Source organism: Hibiscus syriacus, unplaced genomic scaffold, assembly GCF_006381635.1.
Source record: "Hibiscus syriacus cultivar Baekdansim isolate YM2019G1 unplaced genomic scaffold, ASM638163v2 tig00117032_pilon, whole genome shotgun sequence".
Classification (NCBI taxonomy): domain Eukaryota; kingdom Viridiplantae; phylum Streptophyta; class Magnoliopsida; order Malvales; family Malvaceae; genus Hibiscus; species Hibiscus syriacus.
In genome coordinates this window covers 1,923,344-1,942,125 of record NW_024063532.1, presented here as the reverse complement: position 1 = coordinate 1,942,125, position 18,782 = coordinate 1,923,344, and the positions used below count along the sequence as shown (strand labels likewise).

The 18,782-nt window shown below is 34.9% G+C and overlaps 1 pseudogene; it reads left to right on the top strand.

Moving 5' to 3' along the window:
• The first annotated feature begins 675 nt into the window (after positions 1 to 675).
• Positions 676 to 17,473, top strand: LOC120196287 (annotated as a pseudogene).
• The last annotated feature ends 1,309 nt before the right edge of the window (positions 17,474 to 18,782 follow it).

The window sequence follows — 18,782 nt, the reverse complement described above, 5'->3', positions numbered from 1 at the left end:
CTCTACAAAATAAAACTGCCCAGTACAAAGGGTATCGGTAGTCCTAAAGAGAGTATCGGTACTACATTTGTTAATTTTAAATCAACTAGCCGTTGGGGCCTGATGGTATCGATACTATGCCTATGGTATCAATACTACTATGTAAAGTAGTATCGGTACCCATTTGGGTATCGACACCATTTTTGCATTCTGGAATTTCAGCATTACTGGTAGTATCGATACTACCTAGTGAGTATCGATACTTCACTTACCGTATCGGTACCATATGAACAATGTCAGTATTGTTCATGAGGTATCGATACTGCTTGTCCAGAAAATTGTTTTGTGCTCAATTCCAAGTTTTAAGGATTTTGAATTATTTTTGAAAACTTTGAATAAATTCAATTCAAGTCCAAAAACATTTTGCCTTAATTGTTAAATAATATAATATAGAAATTTAGATATTTTTTTATATTAAGCCTCGAAAATATTTAACATTAAATGATAGTTTGGTTCGAGTCGATAGGAAAATGAGCAAAGAAATTTTAACCCGGCACATATGCAGGGGACAGAGAGGAGATTATGATTTATGAATTAGGCAAAGGGTATTTAGGTAATTAAGAGTATTCCAAGCAGCATGAGCGTGAAACCCTAATTCTATGTAAACCATATTTTGGCAGATCCACGAGGCCACAAAAATAAACAATCAGTCTCTGTTGCAGAAATCAAAGAGAAACAAAATGGAGGCAGCGAGAACAGTTAAAGACGTTTTCCCCCACCACTTTGCCAAGGCTTACGCCGCCCATCTCAAGCCCTCCGGCAAGGTTTCTCTTTTTCTTCTCCTTGGTTCCTCATGAAATTTATTCCCTATTTGACTGTTAGAGATGCAGTTACGGTTTTGAAATTCAACATTTTTTTTATTATAATTAACAATGGGTTTTCCTTTTTATCTGCTTAGATTGAGCTTCCTTCATGGACTGATATCGTCAAGATGGCAAACTCAAGGAGCTTCCTCCCTATGATCCGATGGTGTGCGCATTTTATATATATAAAAAAAAGCTTATGAATAAAGCTTCATTTCAATACTTGTTATTGTTCTTAGGAGTGCCTCATTCCTGTGGCTCGTCACATTTTCAACAATTGCAGAATGTTAACATCATTGATATTGATCCTAAAGGGTTAGTTTTTTATTTGCTATGATTATTTCTGCTTGTTAAATTCTGATTTCTACTCACATTTGTGTTTTGTTGGTATTTGGAGACACTAATTTTACTCCGAGACCTTTTATAATATATATTATATAGTACGGTGTATATTATATAGTATATTATATAAGATAATATTATATAGTATATATTATAATATAAATATTATATGTTTATTATTTTATATGGTATATAATATATACTATATATATTTATATTACATAGTATACTTTATAATATTATGTTATATAGTATGTATAGTATAGTAAATAGGGATGAGTATGGGTCTGGTTGGGTCGAGTTTTTGTTCCACCCTACTCGACCCAAGAACAAGGAATCCTCCACCTGAGATTCGACTCGACCAAAACAAGGTTTCATTCGACCCGAACCCGACCCGATATATAACTTCAAAATCCGACTCAACCTAATTCGACCTGAAATAATGATAAAATATTATTTTTATTCAATAAAAATAGTGACTTAATTAAAAAAATAATATATAGAGGGGTATTATTGTAATTATTTCTAAATATATAAGGTAAAATCATATATATTTTTTTAGGTCGGGTCATGTATTTTTCACCCTAAACCCGAACCTGACCCGAACCCGAAATTTTTTAAAAACCTGACCCGATCGAGTCGGGTTCGGGTCCTATGCCCATCCCTAATAGTATATATATAATATATCTTTATATTATATAATATACTTATATAATATATTATATAAATTTGTATTATATAATATATATTATATTGTATTGTAGTGCATTGCATTGTATTGTATTGTACATTATATTGTATTGTACATTTATTTTTATATTTATATATTCAAGTAATATTATATGTTTTATTATACTAGTCATTATTATTTTTGGGTTTTATTCTCTAGGTCCAAGAAGTTAAAGTCCAAGTTCAGGTCCAACAACGAAGCCTAACCGAGCATGCAAGCCTGGCCCATCAAGCAAACCTAGAAGAAGCCCAAGTCGCTTGACCCAGCGAGCTAGGGTTTCACATACAAATCCAGCACCGCAAGCACAATAGTTGTCAGATCGGATCAAATGATACAACAGCCTACAGCACATCAGGAGACCCCAAAGGTCACCAACCAACCGATAATGGCGCGTGAGGATAACGAGCCGGTGAAAAGAGCAACACGCACTACTACGCGCCAAACCGAAGCATTTCAAAGTATCCAAATCGTAATAAAATCGGAGCAAACAAAACCATAATAAATATTTCCACGATTTTCGGTGAGAGGGAAATATATCCCTAAATCAGAGCAAATAAAAAAACAAGGGGAACAACCCCATATTTTTTGACTAATCTATCACCGATTAAGAGAAAAAAAAACTTTCAAGGGCTATATAAACCCTGCAAAACGAAGCATCAACACACCGAAAAAGCATCAAAACACAAAAAAAAAACAAGCATCAAAGAACGAGCATCAAGCTTTTGAATGCCCAAAGCTAATCATAAAAATCATGAGAGATGAGAGAAAACTTAGCCTCGCCGGAGGAGTGAGTGGTCACCGGAAGGTGAAGAGACTCATCGGGAAAGGTAAAAATCGAAAGGTTTTTTTAGATCTAGGCTGCAGGTTTCATTTTTTGGGTGTTTGGAGGGCTATTTCGGTATCGGGGTATCGAGAAGAGTGTTTTGGGGTTGTTTTAGGTTTCTCAACCACCGATGGTGATGGTTGGAGCGACTGTCGGCGGTGGGTCTAAGCGCCAGTTAGGGTTGAGTAACGAAATCGATAAAATTAAAAAATATACACGAACAGAGTAAAACGGTTCGGTTTGACCTTATACGGTTCAGTTTTCGGATTGGTTTAAACTCTCAATTCTATTGATTCGGTTCGGTTTTGGTTTTCCATATGGAACCCATTTGTTCCATATTGAACCGAATAGACAATTTTTTTTAAAAAATTTATAGTTTCAAGTGAATTTTTCATTGAAAAACTGATAAATCGAACCAAACTGAAAAAATTGAACCGTTAAAAAAATCGAACCGAATCGAAAAAATCGGTTTCACATAATTCGATTTTTTAACCATTCGGTTTCGGTTTCTGTAACCCCCTCAGACCGATGCGGATAGCCCGATCTAATCTGGAGTGTCACATTATGGCCACCGGAGCGACCCACTATAAAAATAGAGGAAAATTTAAAACTTTTCTTAAAACATGTAAAATCATAAAATGATTTATTATTATTCAAAAATAAAACAAGTTTTTCAAACTCTGATATAAAATAAAATACAATCTACATGCCCCCTAATCACATGTACCATACTCTGCAAGCAACGTCGGAAGAACTCCCTTACTGATGTTGATAGTTGTACTGGTACAATTATTTTAACCTGCAATGATGAGTAATAGAGTGAGCTTAGAAAAGCTCAGTAATACAAAACTACTAGATGATGTTGCAAGACATGCCGATAAACAAAGTCATATCATTTCTTATTTAATCAAACGTATACCGTTTTCGGAAAATCTGAAGTTCCACTGGTAGATCAACGAATAAAATCCATGAATATCTCAGTTCATAAGAAGCATTCATAGTATCACATTTTCAGGAGATCAAATAGGATGTCTAGTGTGTTCCATCAGTACGATAAAATCATAATAGGTACACTAATCAAATGATAGTTCAATAAATCCCATAAACCATACTGTAGTGGAGCTTTTTAAACTCGTATTTTAAAACCATACAAAGAGTTAACCTAAGGGAACATCTTAGGGCCTGAGAGCCTACCCAAAAAAGTTCGGGGCCACGGGGCCTACCTAAGAACACATCTTAGGGCCACAGGGCCTACCCAAGAATAATCTCAGGGCCGCAGAGCCTACCTAAGAGTCACATTAGGTCCATAAAAATTTTCCAGCTTGATCAGAGCTATACTATATAAATCTGTATCTCCAAGATACAATTTATACCGTGATACAAATCCATAAGCCATCACCATTAAGTCAGTGCATCCCTTAAACAATAACCATAGATTTCAGTGTACCTCATGTTAAAACAACAAAAAAATTTATTAAAAAAAATAAGGAACACACTAGAGAAATCCCAGTATTTATCAGAGGCATTTTGCAGTTATCAGCATAGATAACATGAAACTGATGTCTTTTGATCAAATCTCATGAACGAGGTCCTATTAAAAAGGAGTCAATTACTATTCGTTCAAATCAGACATTAAAATCGATACTTTAGAATTCCACTATGATTCAAGTGTATCAGGAAGGTGTTCATGAACATTTATACATATGAGTTATAGATTCATATTTATGGAGAGTAATTTCATTACTCAACAAAGTTGGAATATACAGAATCCTTTGCATCCGAGTTACTTGTGTGAATCAGACATGATCGGAGTGATTTGAGCTGATAAAGGAGAAACAAGATTCAGGGCATTTACCATTTATATTTATCGATCGGATTATCAAACAACTCCCAGAACTAATGCGATTGACTGGTCAAATCCTTTCCCTTCAAGGGTACTCACTCTTTAATACCAAAATTTATTATCCAAAGATTCTCTTCAGAATCATCACTTAATAAAATTAAGGGAACGAACAGATATTCCACGGTCGTTATTTTATTTTCACATTTCAACGATATTAGAAAATGTCAACGTACTTGATTTGTGGTTCACAGTCCATAGAAATAGTACACTATGTAAACTCATCAGAGTTTCCAGACTTATCCAAATCACTTACTTAATCCTCAATTATTGAGGTTACTAGTCCAATTAACAGTCAAGTCAATTCTAGTTACTTCGGAGTTTTCCAGGGTAATTTGGACGTTTTCCTGAATTAGTGATACATATTGTACTTTCGTTCAGTTCAGTTCGGTATTCGTGGTTGATTTGTCGTGTAAATACCAATTGTAATTTTGTCCTTGAATTTCAATTTAATCTAATTTAGCCCTTTTTAATTTTACTTTTATATTTTTATAAATTGGTACATTGAACTTTTTTTACAACTTTTTATTTAACATTAATTTAACCCGTGAATTTTAATTTAATTTAATTTAATTCCTTTTAATTCTTTTTATTTTCTTATTTTTATTTGTGTAAATTGGTGCCTTGCCCATTTTTTTTTGCAATTTATTATTATTTTTTAAACATTAATTTCATGCTTTTAGGTCCTTTTAAACAACAAAATTCATCAAAAGTAAGTAACTTGGATTGAACATTTAAATTTTAATTAATTTTTTAATTTTTGTAATTAAGATAATCGGGTATTTGTATTGGCACTGAAATGGGAGTACAAGGGTGCTCATTATTCCTTGACTGTAATCGACTCCCGACTAAATTTGTATATCTAATTTTTCGAAATTGATAATCAATTTAAGTTGAAAATTTAACTTGGCGACTCTGCTGAGGATCGTGAGAAAGTCAGGCCTAAAAATGATTCCGGTTATCTTCTAAGTGAAAGTTGTAAGTTTGGATTATAATTTATCTCTTCGATCCTTGTTATTTACCTTTGATTGTTATTTTTTCAAATAAATAGTTGGACTAATGGTTTTCTAATGATTTCAACCTATTTTAAAAGACATCATACATCTCAAGCTCTATACTCGAGCTCCAAACCATTTCTTTTAAGTGGGGGCAAAAGCGATGCATTCGTGGTAATTTATTCTCCGTATAGGCCTAGTAAGTAACCTTCGGGATTCATGTACCTTATGTATTCATGTGAATTTATTCTCCGTACGGACATAAAAGAATGTATCCTCTCGAGTTTAACTTGGTCCATAAGATCCTGTGATGGGCTTAGGACTAAGGGTCTAGTAGGCCCAAGGAGCACTAGTAAAGAGACCTCGAGTACCTTTTTAGAACTAAACCATGATGTTGCGAGAAATTAGAGTCCATCCCAAAACCTCATTCAAGACCTAGGCTGCTTGATTTACTATATTGTTTTATTTTACTGCTCAAAAGCATGCGAACTAGAAATATATTTGGTTAGGTCTGTTCAATAAAATAAGCATGCGGGATAGAAATCATGTCAGGTAAGAATAAATGCATGTGGGGTATGAATTATTATTAATTTGATTATTATTTCTCCCTTACTAACTTGTTTTCCTTTCTTTCTTCTGGTTTTGTTTTCTTTTCCACCATTTGCATCATTTAAAAAAGGTATTGATCCGCAAAAGTGTTCATTAATCTCGAATAGTTTTTATTAATAGACAAAGGGGTTGTAATGCAAGAGGTCAAGAATGTCGAGGTATGATTATGGTCAGAAAAGACTCAAAAGGAAAAAGGAGACAGTTTAAAAAATAATTATATGTCAGATTTGGCTGGCTATGCCTCAATCAGCCTCAAGCAAGAGGATCTTCAGGAACTGCGAAGCATCTGGGACAGTTGGAAAAGTGCCAAGAAGCAAAAATTTTGCCAACGATATGGGGATATCGCATATATGCTCTATGTTAAGGTAGATGAACCTCTGCTTTGAGCCTTGGTCTAGTTTTGGAATCTGGGGTACAACTGTTTTACTTTCAATCAAGAGGACATGGTACCCACAATTGAAGAATACACCACTCTTTACATTGTGAGGGAATCAAAATAGATCAGGTATTCATCAAATATATTAAGATCTCGCCTTTCAAAAATAAACATGCAAAGGTTGCAGGGGTTAATGGAAAATGGGTGACGGATCGAATTCAAAAAAGGAAAATGAGAAGGAACTGCGTGACCCACATCATGCAATTGATAAAGAATCATCTAGATAAATGGAAGGAGATCGATCTTTTTGCACTGGTATTTATGGACTGGTTATTTTCCAAAAAATGTTGGGGTATATTGAAGCAACTGTGGTAGAATTATTTGAACAGTTGCCTAAAAAGGTGAATCTTCTCCAATAATCCTATTCGAGTCTTTCAGGTCATTAAATCATTATAGGAAGATGGGAGGAGGTCGTTTTATAGGGTGCACACAACTACTACAAGTTTGGATTCATAGCCATTTCTGGAAGACTTACGAGATTTTCTATTGTCGGTTCAGTTCGACATACTCTCATTTGGAGGAATTCTTCAAACAAAATGGCAAGAAAGCGTTCAAGAGAAAAGTGGACAAAGGTATTTACTCACCTTAGATAAGGAGATCGTGTGGAGATCCCCTTGGCTAACACATACTGATATTCTTTACCGATGTGGAGAATCAGGAGTGGTAATGTTACTTGGGCTATGAGGAGGAATTGGTTATACTCCACTTTTAGCCCTCCGACAGTATGGGGCACGATAGTTCATTCCGATTAGACATGATTTATTTGGGTCTGAGTTCGTATATCATGAAGATAACTACAAGAAGAAAGTTAAGGACATAGTTGAGTCATGGAAAAAATTCTGAACTGACGTTGTAGCCTCCAAGATATGCTTACTCTGGATTATTTGGAATGGAGGAAGTTAAGGAAGAATGAAAACATCCCCATACCTGATCATGAAGACACTCGGTCCATAGAAGAGCATCTTAAATCAATTCCGTCTGGACTGGAGATAACAATTGAAGCAGAAAAGAAAGAGTTGAATGAAAGATTGAAGAAATTAGAAGCTGAAAGGTTTCAGTGGAAACTATATACAGATGTTCAAAAAGATCGAGCAGACATGATGGAGAAGGAACATAAGAAAGTTTGCTACGAATAGGAGGATCTAAGAAAGGGGTACCAAGAGCAGGTCTAGAAAAATGCTAGTTTGAAAAGTTCTTCAGAGTATTGGAGGGACAAAGTTGGTAACTTGAAAAGGAAGTTTGAAGAGCAAGGCGACAAAGAAGCACTAAAAGATCGAATAAGGGCTTCCCAAAGACAATTATCGGAAAGTCAACACCATAACAAATAGATGAAGACCAAGGTAAATGACCTGGAGAGATCCCTTCAAAAGAAACAAGAGCATGACAATAGAGCTTTGAAGAACGTATAGCTGAACTGAAGGGCATTGTGGACAAGTATAAAAAACAGGCAAGCTAACTCCAAATAGTCCCCTATGATGGAGGACACCAATGACGTGTCCGTTAGGAACAAGCTCAGCAAAAGGTGAAGGCTAGGGATGCAATCATTCAGAATTCTTAGAGCAGGTACAAAAAATAGCCCGTCACTTGTATGGTTTGGCAAGAGAAGCTATGGTAGTTCGATAAGGTATTCAGCCAGTGAAAGATGATGCAAGAAGACTTATTAATCTATTAGAAGTCATTTGGGGTCTAGAAGATCTAGCTAGAATGTACCTCTAAAATTTTTGGTCTCTTTGTAATAAAATTTTTGTCTCAATGAAGACTATTTATAATAACATACACATTTTGGATCAATTCCTTGAAAGTTTCATGCATCTTGCATTTTTACACATTATTCATTTTCATTTCTTTACAACTCATTGCAAGGGGCATGCTTTACGAATTGTACTAATTGACAATAGTTTCTCTCTTAATGTAATGCATTTGGTCACTCTGAAAAGGCTACCAATGGATACCTCCCACATGAGAATATGCCAAGTGTGGTTCGAGCATTTGATAGGACGAAAAGGGAGGTGTTTGGCAAAATTGAAGTATCATTGAACATTGGCCTGCCACTTACAATGTAGAGTTCTTAGTGATGGAGATTATGCCTTCGTATAACTGCCTTTTAGGAAGGCCATAGATTCATCAAGCTGGGGCAGTACCATAAACACTCCCAGAAAGTCAAGTTTGTTATTAATGGGTCTCTTATTATCATCAATGTTGAAGAAGACATAATGGTAAACGTGACCACCGATGCCCCTTACGTTGATGTAGATGAGGAAGCTCTCGAATGTTCGTTTGCTTATTAGAGTTTGTCAATTTCATATTTGTGGCTGAAAGGGGTAAGATTTCCAAACCCAGACTTTTAGAACGCACCAAGATGGAAATCAAGCAAACATTGGGAAGATGTGCAATGATAGAAAGAGGGTTTAGAAGTTTTTTGCTAGAAGAATGAACCCTGTTCACCTAATTGATAAATTTGATCAGTTTGGACTTGGATTCCAACATAGTCACCAACAAAGAAGAAGGAAATCCAGAAGTGCCAGGAAAGAAGAATAACGAGGCTAACTGGAGAAGAGGTTAAATGGGAACCAATGGTTTTTCCTCCTCTTTACGATACATTCAGGTTTGGCGGTTATGTGTTTAAGGGAGAAATAATGATGACCTTATTTGATTTGGAGAAAGCTCTAAAAGATTTGAATATCAATGCTATAATAACATATAGTACTAATGAGGTTGACAATTTGGAATTCCGTCCGTTACCGTCGGGGTTCATATTTAACATCTGGACTACTGAAGAACTACCTGTGGTTTTCAAATCTCTTTCAGAGTAATGCTTAAACTTTCCCTATTTTCCTATACTCGGGGTAATAGGTAATCTTTTGTAGGGTAGATAAACTGTTTTTTTTTATATTTTAAAAAAAGATGCAATTTTTTTAGCAAACATCTTTTCCTTTCACTTCTTTTTCATGTATATACAAATATAATACTTTTGTTTCTACATTCTATGTGGGATATTTTTCTCTCGCATGTATATATATTTTCCCCTATTTTCCTTTTAGGTCTTTAGATGTTAATGATGTGGATAATGTTGACTCTGACCTGGAGATCGATTTTGAGCAGCTCAAGTGTCTAAGGGAAATCAATGAGTGTGACAATAAAGGAGAGCGCAACTTACCTTCCGAATTGTTGAGAATGGTGGAAAGAAAAGACAATCAATATTACCCCATGAAGAAAAAATTGAAGTTTTGAATTTTGGGACTAAGGAAGGGAAAAGAAAGTTAAAATCGGCACAATACTCTCGTCTGAAGCAAGACAAAGCTTGATAGACTTATTTTAAGAGTACAAAGACGTGTTTGCATGGTCATACCAAGATATGGATGCATTAGACACGAATATGGTAGTCCATAAACTACCTATCAAGCTAGAATGTAAATCCGTACGGTAAAAACTGAGAAGGATAAGGACTGAAATGCCTCTTAAGATAAAAGAAGTCAAGAAGTAGTATGATGTTGGTTTTCTCCAAGTAACCAAATATACAGAGTGGGTGGGTAACATAGTGTCGGTGCCAAAGAAAGATGGAAAAGTATGCATGTGCATTGACTATAGAGACCTCAACAGAGCAAGCCCTAAAGATAATTTCTCGTTGCTACACATAGATAGTCTAGTGGATAACACGGTCGTAAATTCTTTTTTCTCATTCATGGACAGTTTCTCAGGATACAACCAGATAAAGATGCATCCTAACGACATAGAAAAGACCACATTCGTCACAATGTGGGGACATTTGTTACAAGGTGATGCCTTTCGACTAAAGAATGATGGGGAAACATACCAAAGAGCCATGGTGACCTTGTTTCATAACATGATGCATAAGGAGATTGAAGTTTATGTTGATGATATGATTGTCAAAGCCCAAACTGAAGATGAACACATCGAGAATCCTAGGAAACTCTTCCAAAGACAAAGAAAGTTTCAGTTCAATCTGAACCCAAACAAATGCATTCGGAGTAACATCCGAGAAGCTGTTGGGCTTCGTTGGTAGCAAAAAAGGAATTGCGATTGATCCAGACAAGATCAAGGCCATTCAGAACTTGCTCCCCCACTTACACAAAAAGAAGTTCAAGGTTTTCTAGGTAGTTGAACTATATTGCTTGGTTCATATCTCAGTTGACAGATAAGTGTGATATGATTTTTAGTCTTATTCAAAAGAATAATTCTGGGACATGGATGATGATTGCCAACTCGCATTCGAGAAAATAAAGGAGTATTGTCTCACACTCCTGTTTTAATGTCACCTACTCTAGGCAAACCGTTGTTTCTATATCTATCAATCTTTGAGAATTCAATGAGATGTGTCTGGGACAACATGATGAATCTGGGAAAAACGGAAAGAGATTTACTACATTAGCAAGAAGTTTACTGATTATGAGGTAGATATCCACCAGTTGAGAAGGTTTGATGTGCTCTAGTCTGGGCTACATGAAGACTCAGACAATATATATACCATACCGCTTGGTTAATTTCCAAGTTGGATCCATTAAAGTTCATGATGGGTGTACCCGATCTCTCTGAAAGGTTGGCTCGATGGCAAATGTTATTATCAGAATTCCACATTCAATACGTAAGTCAAAAGGCTATAAAGGGGAAGCGCCATATCTGACTTCCTTGCAAGCAGAACTTCCGAAAGTTATGAACCATTGGACTTTGATTTCTCAGATGAATACTCGATGGTCATATCTTTAGGAGAAGTTAATACTTCCATATATGATTCTGGAAAATGCACTTCGATGGTGCATCGAATACGTTAGGACACGGTATTGGGACTATCTTGGTTTCACCCATAAATCATTACCCATTCATTACCAGACTAAATTTCGATTCTACCAACAACATGGCATAATATTAAGCTTGTATTTTAGGGATTCGAGCTACTATTGGATAGAACATAAAGACGTTAAGGGTGAATGGGGATTCTACTTTAGTGATTTTTTAACTTCAAGGAGAATGAGCAACAAAAGATGCCAAACTGGCGGAGTACAGAAAGCTCATTTTGGATTTAATTGAAGATTTTGTTGAAGTCACATTCCATTACGTGCCAGAGAAGAGAATTAGATGGAAAATGCTTTAGCTACCTTGGCGGTAGCATTCAAAGCTGGTGGAGAATCCGACATGATGCCAATCAACATGCAAGCATATGAATACCCAGCTCATTGTTATCATATCGAAGAAAGAAAGGACGAAAACCCATGGTACCACAATATTTTTCAGTACATTAAAAATCAAAGCTATCCAGAAGAAGCGACTGAAAATGACAAGAGAAAAATCAGAGGAATGGCGGGAGTATATGTTTTTGATGGAGAAATCTTATACAAGAAAGTCATGATCAAGTCTTGTTAAGACGTGTAGATATAAAAGAGGCAAAAATAATCTTGGAAGAAGTACATGACCGTGTGTGTGGAACTCATGCAAACGGGTACATGATGGCAAGACAAGTTATAAGATTCGGATATTACTGGTCCACATTGGAAAGTGATTGTATTAACTACACTCGAAAATGCCATAAATAACAAGTCTATGGAGATAAAATACATGTTCCACCTCGTCCTCTTCACGTAATGGCAGCTCCATGGTCTTTCTCTTTGTAGAGCGTGGATGTCATCGGACAAATTCATCCAAAAGCTTCGAATGGCCATCAATTTATCCTGGTGGCAATCGATTACTTTACCAAGTGGGTGGAAACTGCGTTGTATGCCAATGTCACTCAATCCACTATTTGTAAATTCATGAAAAATGAGATCATATGTCGGTACGGTTTATCAAAAGTATCATTACTGATAATACAACCAACCTAATCAACAAAATGATGAAGGCTGCGTGTGAACAATTCAACAGACATCACAACTCCACTACTTACTTACCAAAGATGAATGGAACGGTAGAAGCAACAAACATAATATCAAAATAATGGAGAAAATGACTGAGATGTACAAAGACTGGCACGAGAAGTTACCTTTCGCTTTGGTTGCCTATCGAACTTCAGTACGGACTTCGATTGGGGAAACCCTATTTTTACTAGCTTATAGAATAGAGGTAGTGTTGCCCATTGAGATGAAATCCCATCACTCCGAGTTTTATCATTGGTAAAGCTGGATGATGCGGAATGGGAACAAACTCGATATGATCAATTGAACTTAATATATGAAAAGAGGTTGAAAGCCATTCACCATGGTCGGATATATAAAAAATGAATGATTCGAACACATAACAAGAAGGTGCGCCCAAGAATATTTCATGAGGGAGATATCGTGATGAAATATTTGCCTACTAACAAAGACTTCCGAGGGAAATGGATGTAAATTGGGAAGGGCCTTATGCCGTGCCTTCTCAGGGGAGCGTTAATCTTCTGAAATGGATGACAGAACTGCTAAACCCAGTTAATTCTAATGCGTTCAAAAGATATTTCGCTTAAAGTTTTTCAAAAAGTGTTTAGAGTGAAAACCCAAAAAGGCGCTCTAAATCACAAAAAAAAAAAAAAATGATGTTTAGAGTGAAAACCCGGAAAGGGCACTTTAAATCGAAAAAGTATAATGTCTAAGATAAAAACCCGCAAAGGGCGTCTTGAAACATGGGAGGATCCAAGTTGAAAACCCGAAAGTGCGGCTTGGGTAACGATCCAGGATTCGTGCACGAGGAGGTCTGGATCAAGGCGATAAAACATCACGCATCCAAGTCTTCGAAGACTTTATAATTTGGGAGGAACTTTGCACCCTTCAAACATTGTCACAATCTTGAAGTCCCCTTGATAGAAACTACACTCAAGCCATCTAACGGTGAGCCAGTTCAAAGGAGTCCACATAATTGATATTTAGGGCACCTATTTGTATTTTTGAATATCTTCTCTTTTTTGAATGTTTGTCATGTATTTACTTTTATTCCTCATAAATAAATATGATTTTGAGAGAACCCAAATTCTTAGCATCTTGCATTGAATTTAAATAAAAATGATTTATTCACTTTTAAAAAAGATCATTACGCATTATTGTATAAAGATCTCCTGAAAAGTACAAGTGTTTGGAAGCTGATAGAGGTTCTTGCACGATGCTCGAGTAATGACACAGGTACCAATTCAAATCCACTAAGAAAAGAAAAGGCACTTATAAGGATCAAGAGACATCAGAGGATCAGAAAATCAAGACTGACAGAAAAAGATCAAGACCTCTCTCTAAGACAGAAAATCCTAAAAAACATATTTGCATATACATTTTAGGCAGACATAAGGACATCGCATCTATAGCATTGCACACATGTGCACAATTTTGCAGATTTTTCTTAGGGTCAATTTCAACTTCACAATGAAGGATATGAACTCAAAGAACACTCGAGATTAAATTAAAACAGCTTATCCGAGTTAGATTTCAACTTCACGACGAAGGATATCCACCTCGAGTCATCCGAGATCGACTCAACTTCACGAAGAAGAAGTCAGCCACGATTTCAATTTCATGACGAAGGATATCGTGTTCAGTCCGGATCAACTCAACAACGAATGAGTTATCCATAATTTGGCTCAACGACAAGGAGCTATTTTCTAACCAAAGTCAAATTTTAACTTCACGACGAATGATATTATAGTAGAAGAAGACAATAATATCAGGCAAACTCAAGGACCATTCAATGCCAAGTTAACCTCTAGGTCGAATTTCAACTCTATGGGGAGGATATTCGATAAGGGAGTCGATTGCAATATTAAGTCAGATTTCAATTTCACCATGAAGGATATCAGACTTAGAAACTTATAGAAACATGCTTGCTTTCGAAATTTATTTTACCGAACGAAAATCTGTGTTTTTTATCTTTGCCCTATTTTCGTTATACGATAATGGACAAAGAGGGGCAGCTGTAGACACTCATTTTCGTTCGAGACCTTTTATATATATATTATATTTAGTATAATATATTATAGTATATTATATAAGATAATATATAGTATATTTATATAATATATTGTATTATATATATTATTGTACTATATATTGTACTATATTATACTATACTATACTATACTATATGTACTTACTGTATTATACTATTGTACTATACTATACTATATATTATACTAGTATTATTATATTATTATTTATTATATTATATTATTATTATATTATATTATATTATTATATACATTACATTACATTACATTACATTACATTACATTACATTACATTACATACATTACATTACATTACATTACATTACATTACATTACATTATATATTCAAGTAATATTCTATTTTTTATTATACTAGTAATTATATTTTTGGGGTTTATTCTCTAAGTCCAAGAAGTCAAAGTCCAAGTTCAGTCTAACAACGAAGCCCAACCGAACATGCAAGCCTGGCCCAGCAAGCAAACCCAGAGTGAGCCCAGTAGGAAGAACCTAAATCGTCTGACCCAACTAGCTAGGGTTTACATACAATCCAGCTCCGCAAGTACAATAGTCGTTGGATTAGATCAAATGATCCAACGACCCACAGAACATCAAGAGACACAAGGTCACCAACTGACCGACGCGTGACACCACGCGCCGGAGGAGCAGCAACACGTGCTACGCACCAAACCGAAGCATTTCAAAGTACCCAAATTGCAACATAATCCGAGCAAACAAAACAGAATCAATATTTCCATGATTTTCAGTGAGAATGAAATATATCTCCAAATTCGAGTAAATTGGAAAAATGAGGGGAATAACCCCATTTTGATTAATCCATCACCGATTTAAGAGGAAAAAAACCACTTTCAAGGGCTATATAAACCCTGCAAAATGAAGCATCAACACACTAAAAAAGCATTGAAACACCAAAAAAAACAAGCATCAAAGAACGAGCATCAAGCTTTCGAATACCCAAAGCTAATCATAAAAATCACGAGGGAGAAAAGAGAAAACTTAGCCTCGTCAGAGTGAGTCATCGGAGGTGATGAGACTCGTCGGAAAAGGTAAAACCGAAAGGTGTTTTAGATCTAGGCTGCGAGTTTCATTTTTTGGTGTTTGGAGGGCTATTTCGGTATTTGGGTGTCGAGAGGATGTTTTGGGGTAGTTTTAGGTTTCTCGACCACCGATGATAGTGGTCGAAGTGGTGGTTAGTGGCGGTTCTAAGCACTAGTGGGGTGACCGATTTAGGAGGGGAGTTTGAGTTGAAAGGGTTGAGAGAGTTTTTTTTTTAGTTTTTGAAGAGAGGATGAAAATGAGGAGAAAATGAATTAAGGCTATTTATAAGGAGAACTAGAGTATAATTAGCAGATTTTAAATTATTTTCGCATTCCCTATAACTTTGATGCGTAGTTTATTTTGATCACCAATTGTAATTTCGCCCTTGAATTTCAATTTAATCTAATTTAGCCTTTTTAATTTTACTTTTATATTTTTATAAATTGGTACATTGACCCTTTTTTGTTTGCAGCTTTTTATTTAACATTAATTTAACCCATAAATTTTAATTTAATTTAATGCCTTTTATTTCTTTTTATTTTCTTATTTCTATTTTTGTAAATTGGTGCCTTGGCCCAGTTTTTTTTGTTGTTGCAGTTTTTTATTTTTAAACATTAGTTTCATGCTTTTAGGTCCTTTTAAACATCAAATTCATCAAAGTAAGTAATTTGGATCGAACATTTAAATTTTAATTAAATTTTCAATTTTCACAATTAAGACAACCGAGTAATTGTATTGGTATCGAAAGGGCAGTACAAGGGTGCTCATCATTCCTTGACTATATCGACTCCCGAATCTGACTAATTCTGGTAATTTACAAATCAGATAAGTGGTAAGTTTCAGGTGTCCGATTAACCTAATTCGAAAATAATCAGGTGACTCCATTACCCTAAGTCGAAACGCCATCCCGGAACCACCGTAGGACTGTTGCGACATTATTAAGATAGTTGGTTATCTCTATCACTGAAATAAACAATAAAAAAAATGGCTAATGTCGTTTAACCGTAGTCTTAAGGGTGTGTTTAGCATTGCTTGGCTATCCAAAGCATGTTTTGATAGTAAAAGTACTACAAACCAAAGGTTTTTTCCTTTCCAAAATAAAAATCTTTAGGAAATGCTTGACTAAACTATAATTTAGTCACCTATCTTTAACTTTGGTTCCGTTTTGTCCCCAACTATTTTTTCCCAAAATCATATTTAATGATACGTTTTGGTTCCATTTTGGTCACCGACCATTAAAATTTAATAAAACTGTTGAATGTTAATGTGACAATTTTTTAAATTTTTTTACGATGATGATGTGACATTATCTTATGGTGACATGTCAAAATCATCGTTAGTTTTTAACAACGGATGATCAAAGCGTAACTTTAAGTATGGTTTTTGAATAAAAGTAATAGATGGGTGACCAAAACTAAACCAAAGTGATAGTTGGGTGACTGAATGCATAGATTACGCTGAATGCTTTTGGAAATTAACCAAGAAACAAGCTGTTAGGTAACTTTTGCAAATACTTTCAACTAAATTAACAATGCTAAACCAACACTTGAGGCTACAAGCTGTTTTCAATGTAAAAACAATAATGCACGGGTAAAGTATTTGGCTTTTGTCAAGATCATGGTTTGACAAACCAGATAGGAAAAACAAAGATCATGGTATTTTGGCTTTTGAAAGTTGATTTTGGGATGAAATAACTTTATTGTCCTCGTATCTTAACGTTTTTTTAGGTGCATCTGTGGTAGGAGAATCACATCCAATGGCCAACGCGACCTCGACCAAGTAGCTGGGAGGATAGCAGTTGCCATCTGAGTGATGCTTCTTGTTTCTGAAATTTGATCAATCTCTTCTTATGTGTACTACTACACATGAATATTTTATTTTTTGACTTGTTGATTGTGTTCTACTCTGTCCCCATCAATTTTGACTTGTGTTTGTTGTTGAACATGACTCGTTTCTTAAAATTTTGACTTGTTTGTGATGCTTTGAATCCTTGGATTTTGATGCACTTGTGTTTTAAATTGTGTTTATGGTGTTTTCTTAAAAAGTCGTTTATGTGTCTGCATTTGTACGAAGTATACTGGATATAATCCTCCAGAACTAGGTAATAAGAGTGTTTGGATCAGGTTATTTTACATTATAGATAGGAATGTAAAATTCCATTCTCGGATGGTTCAACAACTTTCCTTTGAATAGCTAGTTTGGTATTAACATAGTGGCTTAACTTTAGATTAAACTAATATTAATATCTTATGTCTCTCGGCTAATCTTTCATTACTTTGATAAGTTCTATAAAGTTAAAAAGCAGCTACTTTATTAAGAAAGAAAAATGTTTAAAATTACAACGAGGGTTATAACTAGATCAGGTAAATTGACTCAAATTTGATTACCTAAATCGATTTACCCGATCTGATATTCGATATAAATCCGAACATGATGACTAAACTTGATCCAAACTCGAATCAGATCCAACTTGAACCAAAAACCGATCCAAATTTTAGTTGAACCAATATGGACCCATATCCAATTTGATCCGAATCGAAAATAGTTTGAACCAAAAATAATCCGAATCGAAAGCAACTCGAACAAAAAACAATCATAACCGAAAATAAACCGAATCAAAATTAATCCGAATCGAAAACAATCTGAACCGAAATAACCTGAACAATAGCAACTCAAACCGAAAGCAATCCGAATTTAATTTAACCAAATCCACTTCCAACCGAACATTAACCCGATTTTAACATAATAAATGAGTAAATGATTGAATAATTTATTGTTATTATATATATTTGTTAACAATATGATAAATAGAAAAATGATGCATGATTTATTCTCTTTTTGCATTATATTAATAGTTAATTACCACCTTTGATAATAGTTTAGTAACCATCAGTACCACATTTGATAATAATTTAATAACCACTAGTACCACGTTTGATAATAATTTAATAGTTATTATTTGTTTTCTATCATTTAAAAGATTGTCTCCTATTTGATCCGATATAATTCTAAAAAAAATTAAAAATTATTGGTATGAAGTATTATAAAGTCAAGTTACTACCCCAAACTTTATTTTATATGATTAAATTTAATTTCACCACTTAGATGGTATATAATAATTTTACTAAAAAAAGATG